Below are 13,148 nucleotides of genomic sequence, written 5' to 3' on the forward strand. Positions count from 1 at the left end.
AGTGCGCATGCGTAATACTTGAACATGCTCAATGGACAAAGGCAGTCTAAACAGGCACACCAAAAAAAAAAAAAAAAACACCCATACATCCATTAATCATCTGCTGCTTAATCCGGGGTCTGGTCGCGGGGGCAGCAGCTTTAGCAGGGAACCCCAGACTTCCCTCTCCCTAGCCACATCAACCAGCTCCTCCGGCGGGATCCCAAGGCGTTCCCAGGCCAGCCGAGAGACATGGTCTCTCCAGCGTGTCCTGGTTCGTTCCCGGGGCTTCCCGCCGGTGGGACATGCCCGGAACACCTCTCCAGGGAGGCATTCAGGAGGCATCCGAACCAGATGCCCGAGTCACCTCAACTGGCCCCTCTCAAAGCGGAGGAGTAGCGGTTGACACCGAGTCCCTCCTGGATGACCGCGCTTCTCACCCTGTCTCTAAGGGAGAGCCCAGACACCCTGCGGAGGAAACTAATTTCGTCCGCTTCTATCTGGGTTCTTGTTCTTTCGGTCACGACCCACAGGTCGTAATCATAGGTGAGGGAAGGAACGTAGATCGATCGGTAAAGTGAGAGCTTCCCCTTTCGGCTCGGCTACGGACCGGTGCACCGATCTGCCTGTCGATCCCCAACTCTCTTCTACTCTCACTCGTGAACAAGACCCCAAGATACTAGAACTCTTCCACTTGGGGCAGGATCTCATCCCCGAGCCGAAGAGGGCATGCCACCTTTTTCTGGCTGAGGACTATGCTCTCGGATTTTAGGTGCTGATCATCATCCCAACCGCTTCACACTTGACTGCGAACTGCTCCAGTGAGAGTTGGAGGTCATGGCTTGATGAAGCCAACAGCACCACATTATCTGCAAAAAGCAGAGTTGCAATGCTGAGGCCACCAAACCGGACACCGTCAACGCCTCGGCTGCGCCTACAAATTCTGTCCATAAAAATTAAGAACAGAATCGATGACAAAAGGCAGCCTTGGCGGAGTCCAACTCTCACTGGGAATGAATTCGACTTACTGCCGGCAATGCGGACCAACAGCCCTTACCAAGGGGCTCGGTACCCTGCACTCCCGGAGCACACCCACAGGACTCCCCGAGGCACACGCCTTCTCCAAATCCACAAAACACATGTAGACTGGTTGCGCGAACTCCTGCCGAGGGTGTAGAGCTGGTCCACTGTTCCATGGCTGGGACGAAAACCACACTGCTCCTCCTGAATCCGATATTAGACTTGCCGGCGGACACTCCTCTTCAGCACCCCTGCATAGACTTTAAAAAAGCAGATATGACAAAAAATTCGGAATTGTGCATTAAGACTTGCGGTATGAACCTAGCCTAATTCTAGCTAATGAAAGAGCTATACGTGTAGCGTTATTGAGAATATAGCGACGACAACCTAGTATGATATAGTATTCGATAACAGTAGCTACAACTTTAATATCCAGTCTAATAAATGTTCTTGCTTCTACCGAAACATTATAAGCAAGACAGCTTGCTATTTAGCCTTTGGCGTTAGCTTAATCTTACCTTAAAAGAATGCATATGTTTGCTTGTTTATTTTGTAGACATTTAGCTGGGAGTGAAGCAGTACATCCAGATTGTTCAATCCACTGGATTCCAGTTGTTTTTTCGGCTTTGGGAAGCGAAAGAACTGCATTCATACCGATATACTCCTGGTGTCCTCGTGTCCGATTTAGATATTCCATAGGTGCATCGCTTCACCATTTTGGAAGTCCGCAGCTTGTTGAGCCTTTTCTTCTTCTTTCGTAAAGTTTCCTGCAATTGGCGATCTCAAAATCATCAAATCAATCAATTAGGCAATGGGGCATCTGAGAGCTTGTTGGATCATGCTCTTTTAACAACGTTCTCTAGGACGTAAGATTGGTCGATGGCTGTTTAGGAGGAAACATTGCGAAAGGTAATTTTTAAGCAGTGTTGAGAATAACGGCGTTATAAATAACGCTGTTACATAACGGCGTTATTTTTTTCAGTAACGGGGTAATCTAACAAATTATTTTTTCCACCGTTACAATGCCGTTACCGTTACTGACGGTCAAAAGCGGTGCGTTACTTACTTTGAATAAATTGAAGAAACTACCAGCCGTAGCGAGTCTGCCCTGTTTATTTGTCATCCAAGACTTGGGTTGTGTTCAGGTTCATGCAAATAAAATAGTAAACACACATAGCCTACCTTTGCAAGAACGATGGAGTTGCCGTTTGATTCGGTCATAATGTGCAGTTCCTGCACCCATCCGCAGCAAAACTGTTCGTAGCTTTGTAGCGATTTATAATTTCGGAATCGCTGATTAGTTTAGTAAGATACACCAAACAATAAATACAGCAGAACGTCCATTTCGCGTAATTGTGGAAGCCCGTCGACATCTTTACTCCATTTGTCTTCGGCTTGCTCGTAAGGGTCAACATTGTTCACATCCCTAAGTTTGATCACATATCTGTTCTTTGCCTTAGTAACGAGTTTGTCTCTTTATCGAACTGGCAAGTTAAAGTTTAATGTCCCGCGAGCCAGACCTGCTTCCAATATGGCTGCGTTGTTGTCAAATCTCACGTGATCCCCCATTCTGTGACGTAAACGCTCGAGCCTAATAGCGCACGTACTTCAGGGCTGGTGTTTTCACACACAAACCGGAACAGCACGTGCGGCAAACACACACATGCAAAGCCTTTGTCGACATCTGTGGTAAGCAATTCAAATCTGTTTATTTTTGGTGCACTTCAAGTGTAGGATAAATCTGTTGCTGGTGAGGTGCAATAAATATTACAAGGTTCTATAACACAACTACCTGTCTGTTCTTCTCTATTCAACTGACTCGAATACTACTCAGAAAATTTCAAATTCTTTGACATAAAACAACTTTTTAAAGTAACGGAAATAGTTACTTTCCCTGGTAACTAGTTACTTTTACTATAGAGTAATTCAGTTACTAACTCAGTTACTTTTTGGAAGAAGTAGTGAGTAACTATAACTAATTACTTTTTTAAAGTATCGTGCCCAACACTGTTTATAAGAAAATATTACTGATGATGAATGATTTTTTTTTTTTTTTTAGATAGGGAATACAAATTGGAAAACAAATAAGCAATTGTGATACTGTTGTTGTACAAGTACCACATAAAGATTCTTTGATTAACTGGCTATTTTTTTTTTTTCCTGGTAGGCTTTTTAGCTGTAGTCTATAGATATTGTGCTAACATTGATTGCTACTCCTTCTACCTCGACATGGGCCTCAATTTCAGCAAATAGCCCCGAATCTCGTACAATGCTTCACTTTGGTGTTCTTTTGGTTAAGAGCAGTTTTCTGTGCACCAAATATACCATTTTAAACGATGGCCAAAAAGTTCAAATTTCCTTTGTTCTGGGCCAGTGAAACCAAGGTATAAGCGATTCTGATCAGTTCCAAATACTAATCAGTCTTAGCATAACACTTGCAGGCTTCTCGGCAAAGCAAGAAAATATCAGGACATAACTTTATTTTGGGTTAAAAGAGGCACATTCAAAAATAGGCAGGTGTTTGCTCACTTCCACATAACAAGAGTTTGAGTTTGATAGGTCAAGTCTGAACACAACCCTTTATTCCCCTTTACTCTTTGGCTTCCATTTACAGCGACAGCTGTCCAATACATTTTGATCATACGATTGCTGCCAGCCTCTCACAGTTAAAATATATTGGACAACTATTGTCATTTGGACCTTTATTGCTGTTAATCGGTGTTTTCAATATAAATGTTCTTCTTTTACTAACTACCACAACACTTACTCTGTGTCTACAATACATGCATGTGTTAACAGACATTATTTCAGAAGTTCCTGCTTTGCTGGAATAAATTTGAGTCAAACTGTACAGGTTTCAGACTGGATTTTTTAATGGGAAAAGTTTTGAAATGATCTACCTTGGCTTCATTTTCTATGTCATAAAAACTTGGAATTTGAGTAGGGTTATGATCTTATTAAATTCACTGTAAGTTAATTTTTGAACAGAGGCTTTAATTACATTTCATAAATAGCTCTGCACATGTAGAGAGATTCTTCATTTACCATGCCAAATATATCATGTTTATTAGAGCATTTTTAATGGCACACCACGTCATTGTACATTCTACAGCACAGAATGGGCTGTGTTTTTCGGGGAGGGGGGATTTGTCTGGCAAATACAGATCCCTAATGATCCTTCCTGGTTAATCTGTGAAAAGTCGAACATAGTGCGGCCTACACGCTTTTCTCTCTGGGAGCATGAACAGCTGCTTGCTCATAATTACGTTGTCATTCATTGTTTGGAAGAGGAAACTACAATTGACAGCTCATATTATATTTGCTTTTTTTATTCCTACCTCTATAGGTGACTTCCCACGTGTAAGGAGGGTGAACTTGAGCATCATTTTTTCTTGTTGTTGGAAACATTTTATCTGGTAACTTTAATTTCTCAATGCATGCTGTGGAAGAGGCGTCATGAGGAAGATGAAAGTGATGTATGAAATAAGACACGAACACAAAAAAAGATATGGATTGAGGTGGATATGTAGTGGTCTGATTCCAAGGTGTCAAAATTGCCAGGAGCAAGAAGGTGAAAGCAATCAGGGGTGAGAAGATTGCGGCATTCGTGAGGGGCAACTAATTATCCAAGTCATTTGTGGAGAGAAGCATTCGAGGCAGCTCGAGCCCACGGTCTGGTGACAGATTGGTGCGGAGGAGAAGGGGAGGTGTTAGAACAATGGAGACCAGCTCCCCATCATTACTGCACACTAATCAGCAGCACTGCTGCACCACCAGTCGGTGCTGAAGACAGTTCGGGGGGACAGGGAAGTCAGCCAGAGGGCCAGAGATGAGAGGTGGAAAGTGACACTACTGGCGCTCAGCCACTGCTTGTTTAGTGCAGTACGCACATCTGAGGCCTGTCTTCTCATTCTTAACACGCGGCACAGCATGTTGGATTATTTACATGCCAATTATGAAAATCGTAGGTTCCTTCATGCAATAAAATTCATATGACAGATTGTAATCAATGAAAGTACTATAAGTTTTGACTGGATTTAAAAGCAAAGTAACCAGATTGTGATATAGTGGTCTGAGCCACAGCAATTAAGTTATGTTTTCTTTTAAGTTACTAGCATAGTGTATGAAGCATGTTTACAGCATGTTTACTTGTGTGAGAATTTTGTAGACATTTTACAAAACGCAAAATTTTGCAAAAATAAAAAACACCTGAAAACTCATGGTACTGTAAACAATAATAATAATAACAACAGTGATTTAATACTACATTGATTATTAACTTTGATTCATTACTCATTTTCTGACCCTCAAAATGTTCAAATTTTCATGATGACTAAATTTAATAATATACATTACTGGAAACCTGAGTTTTAGGATAAAAAAAGGCCCAAATAAGTTTAACCAACCCCTAAAAAATACTGCATTATATTTGGAGATATCTTGCCTAGAATACAAGGAAAACCTATTACTAAAATACAAACAATTGTGCATCGGTTTTCTGTCTCTGTAAATGTCAATGCAAGTTTACTATTCATTGCTATTTACCGGTGCATTTTTTGTTTATGAATTCAGGAGTGATGTTTTATTGTCAAATATATATATTTTTTCTCCATTGTTATCTATTTCTCAATGTTTTATAAAGTATTTAACGTCTTAAATTTACAAGAATTGATAAAGTGTCCTAAAATGACATTACATTGCATCTCATAGGCCTTAAATTTCTTAAATTTTAAATTGCGCAGTTGCGCAAAATTTGGAAACACACATTCTTCCTCAACTATTGCAATGAAAATTATCAGCTTTATCGACGTGTATGAAGCTTCAGCTTTGAAATTTGCCCCAAAATTGGCATTAAATTCTGTTCTCTCTGGTCTTAAAAAGGGTATTTGAAAGTTAGTAAATAAAAGTGCCACATTGGCTACTTTTACAATTAACCTTATATTTCCCATGTAAAAATAAAACAGGTTAAGCGGGAATGTTGAATCCAGTGGAAACCAAACAGAGAGCTAGCAAGTGGATCAGGGTCACTTGGCTTGAGTGCCCTCTTCACATCAGTGTCAATGAGATGATTAACAACTTAGGAGCGAAGCATATTCCTCCGACTGTGCCCAGGTCACCGCTGGCATGAGCAGGTGCCAAGTCACGTGACGACGTGAGCTGAGCATTGCCTCCGAGTCATCTTGCCGTTCGACGTGTTCCTTAGTGTTCGAAAAAAACGTAGCCTCTGTTAAGTTTCGCAACATCCAGCCCCTCCCTCCATTGTGGGGAGCTCTGCTCTCAGATGAGCCTTGGAGCAAAAGATTTGGCAGTCACACATAGTGATGACAGAGGCAGTGGTGCGATCGCACCCACAACCCCAAAGGACGCTCACATTTCAGGCGGGTGTTCAGTACACATGCAATGCAAAGGCACTGCTCATTACAGGTCACAAGATGCCTTTTGTTTCACTGCTTCTTTTTGTGTAATGGGGGGTGGTCTTGGACATGCACACCCACCAGACACCTCTTTAGCGCGTGGAGGTTAATTCATAGATCTATTCGCAACTAAAAGTGTGATTTATTAACAGAACGGGGGGAGATGTTAAATTTTTTAAAAATTGTTTTCATTGTAAAGCTTATACTTGAGATTAGGGCTGCAGCTATCGATTGTTTTAGTAGTCGATTGTTGTATCAACTACTTAGTTCGAATTATCAAGTAATTGGATTAGGAACATTTAATGCGTTGCTGAATAAATTTTAGGAGTTATAAAACAAAGGCTTGCCAGGATTGCACTTTCAAAAGAGCATTAAATGCGGATAACAAAATTCCTGAGTCTTTCTTCAAACAATGCAGAATTGCACTTTCATTTAAACTAAATCAAAATACTTAGCCCCAAAGGGTAGAAATAAATGAAATGAGGATCCAAGTAAAACAAAAATATATTTGACTAACTTGTATATTACAATGTGCTTAACAAATCGTTCAAATGCATATTCCGACAAAAAAAAAAAAAAAAAAAAAAAAAACGGCTTAATATACCTATGAACTAAATTACGAATGCGTAAAAGAAACATATTAACTCAAACAAAAACTTACCTTATGTTGGTCTTAACAGGGAGCAGCTGGTTTCAGCCATGTCAAATGAGTTATGCCATATTCACTGTTGCCACTAGAGAGCAGTGTATCCACCCAAGTCAATTAAACCAAATGCAAACACTTTTACAACAAACCATTACAATGCCAATCTAAACGAATACTTGAAGCAACAAAATTTGGTTCAAAGCTTTTTTTTATACTCGAATTACTGGAGTTAAATGATCAACCGTTGCCGCACTACTTGAGATCCTTGAAAACTGAAATTAATCATATTCTCACTAATCTATGCTAACACTGCGGTAAATAAATAGTTAATATTTGCATAGAAAAACACTTACAGACCATAATTGTAAAATAAATAAATAAATAAATAAAACATTAAGTGTTGCACTGTTTAAAACATACCTTCATTTAAAACCTAATTAACTAATTTACTGCTATCTGAATATTGTGTTCTGTAACAATAAAAGCATCAAACCTTCTGAAATAAAGTCTAGACTCTGCTTTTTCCACCAGAAACGCAAGCTCCAAATGAAATACGACCGCCCAGCTAATTATGATCTGTCCACGAATAACAAGGAATATCAGTTTTCCTCAGAACAAGAAGACGTGAACCCTTCCTTTAGAGTGGTCTTAATAGCAACTGTTTTTAGTGTTTCCTCATTACTTTGTAATAACCTACAAATATAACAAGGGTCGTTTTGACCCATGTTTCCGACCAAATAGGACCAAAAACTATTTTTTTTGTAAGTGTTGAAAAAACGTGTAATTTTGCAACGCTTCAAATGAGCACAAACTGCACATGTTAACTGTATTGTTGTTGTGTGATATCAGGTGTTTCCACTCACATGACAAGCAAGCAGCAGTGTGGCATATAACATGGGTAAAATATCCTCCAAAAAGAGACTCTAATATAATTTATCACCACTATGATTTTAAGGTAACTATCAAACTAAACATTTAATGAATAAAACTCAACGTTGCCATTTAAAAAAAATATATGGCGGAAAACACTCAGGTGACTTGAAGTTCCGCTCTGAGACCCCCAATTTGGCCAAATTTTAATATTGTCCTATATGCATGAGTGATACATCACTAGGAAGCTTAAAATCTTTATTTTCTGGGGAAAGAAAATTTTTCAACAGGAGGGCAATAGAATTTTTTATTTATTTATTTTTTTAAACAGCAAAATCCTAACTGGAGGCGAGAGCACGCGAGAGCAGAATTAAAGACGCCATGATTTTAACATGATTTTATCGCGTACTTACCTTGTGTCGGTCCACAAACTCCATGTAGCATGTATCATCGAGTGTCAAGACACAGATGTGAATGGCCATAGCCATTTGGGTGGATTTTATGGGTGAAACATGGTGATATAACAAGGGTCGTGATGCAGAAATCGCAGACATCAAGGAATGGGCGAGATGTTCTTTTTCATATATTTACCCTTTTATACATTTAAAAAAAAATTTTTTTCTATGTTTGGATCGATTATTTATCATCTAACATATTGGGGAAAATGCGACAGTAACAAAAAAAATACAATTAATCGATAGTTTTGAGGTAGATATCCGTGACTTTTTTACAGACGCCATTTTTTTCATTGTGACATAATTTGTTTTAAAAGTTTAAAATATGCAAGAGAATAATTTTTTAAGTCGTTTTTTTTTTTAATGAAATATTACACATCAAATAATGATTCTAAGCTAAAAATGACAGACATTTCGAATAATAAATATAATTACTTACCTTCTCTTTATGACTGGGTTGAAACAAAAGCGGTTGCCGTCTGTAAACGGGGGTTTTCAGGGTAAAACGGACAAATTAAAAATAGATTGTGGGCTTAATGCGCCATGAATCTGCTATGGCGGCATATAGACATATTGTTCTATCAAACACAACAGTTCTTTTGGCTTAAAATACAGCAGTTTATTTTAAAGAGGGGTGCCAGAGCAGAAACTGCTTTTTCAGCCTTGTCTGTGTTTTCCACCATATAGTTATTCAAAACTTGAGTACATTTACAGAGTACTTGTTTGAACACTTTAACAATTTGATGACATTCATGAGCTTTACAAAAGAGCTTTACTAAAACCTAACCTAAACGCTAAACGCTAATGATACTGATGGGCATTTATACGCTTTTAAAGACATTTAGCTGCCAATTTTAGCGCCCTTTAAAGTGTGTATGAAGATGTCAGCAGGCCTTTATTTCTTTGTGGTTGCAAGTGTGCGATAGGTTGTCGTGGGATGGCGCATGTGGATGTTTGCCGGATGGCACCTCACAATTCTGGGGTTAAGGCAGCATGAAAGAATCCATTCTCGGTTTAATGACCTCCCCTTGACAGTCGAGGACGACAGGGAACACGCTCCTGACTTGTACTAAATTTGCCAATTAACACCTCTGATAACAGGCTGCCTCTAAACAGCACCAGTGCAGAGAGGGGCAGAGCAGTTGGTTGTCTGATATTTTAATGATAATCCTTGTGATGTCCTTATTTTCTCCCCTCAATCATGATTGATCAAGTCCTCCTAGATAATTCGGCAAGGATTTTGCTTTCGTAGTGATTTAAGACATGCCGCAATTGATGATCAGACTGGCCGTGATGTTGGACATATTTTCTTTCTCCACATGCTGCTCGAATCCTAATGCGCGGTTGGGCCGTCTATTTTTTGCACATGTCCATATGGTCACGTGCAGCTTCAATTAAGCACATGGCTGTTATGTGAGGAACACCATGCTCAATTTGTGTGTCCTCTCTTATTGTTATCATGCTTGAGAAACACAGCATAACGGCACTGTTCTCAATAGAAGAGGCTTGAAAGACCAGTCGGTCCCTTTTCAAATCAGACCCCTCCCACCTCCCATTGCAGTCACCCCTCTGGTGCCGCACATGCTTATCAGCCTCCCAAACAACACCTAGTGCAGGTGTGAATATTTAAATCCCCAGTGAAAATCACTGTGGGCTTTCTTAGGTTGTCCTCAGAGTCCCCTTACACGCTGAAGCCATGGGGCCGCCATGCTGCTGGCTAACAGCAACTTGCAAAAACACCTCCGGCTAAGTGTAAGGTGGACGTTCGCTAACCAAATGTGCTTAATGACTGATGAATTAGTTCTCAATTGAAATCAGCATCTAATTGAAAAAGGGCTTCCAACAGCCACAGCCTGTAAAAATGCACTCCTGAAATTTAAAGTTTATGCTTGAACAAATACAATTATCACACTGAATAAATACACCAGGTATTAAAAGGCTGCATTATTGATTGATTGCAATGTTGAGTTTTTTTTTTTTTTTTGTTAATTTAGCAGAGAACACATCAGGTTTCCAAATTTGGATCTGTACCTACTTGGATTATTTTCTTCACATTTTGTTTTCCATAAATTCAAACTAATGCATTTTCTTCATTCAATAAATGTAATAATCAATTAATTTATTTATATATTCCTCAACCCCCAACAGGGAAAAAAATTAACATTTTCGGTATCATCTTTTTCCCTTAGTCTTATATACTCGATGTTCCCAAACTAAATATGTATAAAAATGGTATGTATTTTACATGCCTTTTTTTTTTTTTTTTTAAGCTTAAAATACCAATATTTTAGATGTAAATTTTCTTTTCAAAACACAACATACATAGCAATTATAATCAAAGAAATTGAAATTTTGTCATTAATGTTAATTTGAGCTTTTATGACGATAATTAATTTGATAAATAATTCTGCCCTCAATACGGTTTTAATTCATTGCTCTGCTGTTATGTTGTCATTATAGAAAATCAGAACTTACAGTTCTTTTATTGGTAAGCTATTTTCATAAATTTTTGAAATATGAAATTCCCACCATCATGTGTAAAATACCATATAATAATGTAATATTTTTTTAGTCTCAAAATTGCACTAAAGTGTCATTTTCCAAGCCATTTTAGTTGGTCTTTTTGTTTGGCTTCCTGCAGTATCTCAAATCTCATTAAAATGCATCTGACTGGATCCAATTTGAATATTTGATATTCTCAATTTCAACTCTTTGCTCTGATTGACCTATGATTGACTTATGGGGTGGCGTGGCTCAGTGGTAGAGTAGTTGTCCCCCAACCCAGAGGTTGTGGGTTCGATTCTTCGCCCTGATGAACTCGCCTAAGTATCCTTGAGCAAGATACTGAACCCCATGTTGCTCCTGGTGCTGCGTCACCAGTAGGTGAATAGTGAGATAGTGTAAAGCGCTTTGAGCGCCTTGAAAGGTGGAAAAGCGCTATATAAGTATAACACCATATATAAGTATAACACCATTGACCGTCAGCGTGAAAAGTTTGTGGACTTCGGCAATGCGGGTTTGTGACTGACAAATTGCATAGACGAGAACTAATATCGTTATTCAATGACACCAAGGTTCACTATTATAATAAATAAATTATAATTGTATTAATTATAATTATAACAAAATAGGTACTCACTTGACACTTCCGCGTGGTTTCGGCCCATGCATGCGTGCAGAGACGTGAATTTCAGTCAGGAGGCAAACCTTTGCTAGGACTTCCTGATTCCAATTTAAAATACGTTTTGTGCTCCATGCATGCGCTACCAATGCCCTGATGAGTACACAGAGCACTGACATTTTAACTGAGACTACCCTAAAAGCCCTTTTTCTTGCCTTCAATCGAGAAAGTTCAGGTCAAATACTTGGCGAACACGCACCCATGCACATCCACGTGTGTCCCCGCGGCAGCAGCGCTGTCTCACTGCTGTTGGCTTGGAAAAAACACTTTTCTACCCACGTTTTACATATCTAGTGCTGATTTGATGGGCCAAACGCTCATTTGCTTTATGTTTGTGCTTGTACAACCATGGGCGCCATGCACGAGCTTAACACAGGCTGCAGTTACGTTTTATGCTGGAGGTGGCAGTCGTGACAGCACACTCCCACGGTGCGTCAAGGCTAAAGGTCATCGTTGTATTGCAGATTTTCAAAATTGAGGTACAAAAGTCGATTGAGAACCAGGTGAGGATGCTGACTTTTGCTGGCGAGCAAGCCGAGCAAAGTGCCTCTTGGCCGACGAAACAGCGGTGCAGGTGGAAGTCGCAGGAAATAAGTTCCAAAGACAGGAACTGGTCGTGTATTGTACTGAACAACAGTAAATGCACATGTATAAAATAAAATACTGTATGCTTGGTGCAGCAAAGTAGGTGCAATCCGGTAAGCTATAAATCCTCCAAGGGCTGACTGAATTTCTTGTGTTGCTTTCGAAGGTAGCAGCCAGTGTTGTTTTTGGGAGCCCTTTTCATTTTCTTCCTAGGGGCCATTTACATGGTGACTCTCTGAGAATACGAAAAATTTCAAATTTGCATTTATATAGGGCCGTCTCCATTCGAACAATGTTGCAATTCCGATGCGACAAAAGATGCACTTTGACCCCACCAAAGTTCCTCAGCCCGAAAAAAAATATGCCCGCCCACTCGAAGCAATGGCATTTTTCTTTGTTCAAAAAGGCACAAAAATGGAAAAATTCAACATATTTAATTTAAAAATATTATTAAACAATAAATTATAGCCGATAATCAATAATTCTCAAAAAGTTTTTGCCTGACTTCAAAAGTTTTAGTCCATAAATAAATAAATACATAAAAGCTTTCCAACTATTTTGAATGAATATTGATTAGTGAGCACATAATTGTACAGTCTACAAGGACATCAACATCTTCATGATGATAGTACACACTCAGCTGGAAAACACACTTTATTTGCAATTAATTAAACTCACCTGGACGCCACAAATGTGTGTAAAAAGTTTTCCAAGAGTTTAAGAAGACACTCATCGAGTCACAACGCTAAATGTTAATGCTGATACGAACGCTATGCTGGCGCTACAAGTTAGTTTAGTGTGTGATGATCACTCAGTACAGACCTATAAAGGCTAAAGCAACATGGCATTGCCAAAACAAGAAAACAAAATTTACCAAGCAGCACCTGACACATGTTTCACAAAAGGAGCCTGGAATGGGCACACGGGGCGGGAGAGGTCAGGGGAAGGCGCAGCACGTCACATGAGTGACACGAGTAAACACTGATAAGATGCATGCT

Source organism: Corythoichthys intestinalis, chromosome 12 (genome assembly GCF_030265065.1).
Source record: "Corythoichthys intestinalis isolate RoL2023-P3 chromosome 12, ASM3026506v1, whole genome shotgun sequence".
NCBI classification, from domain to species: Eukaryota; Metazoa; Chordata; class Actinopteri; order Syngnathiformes; family Syngnathidae; genus Corythoichthys; species Corythoichthys intestinalis.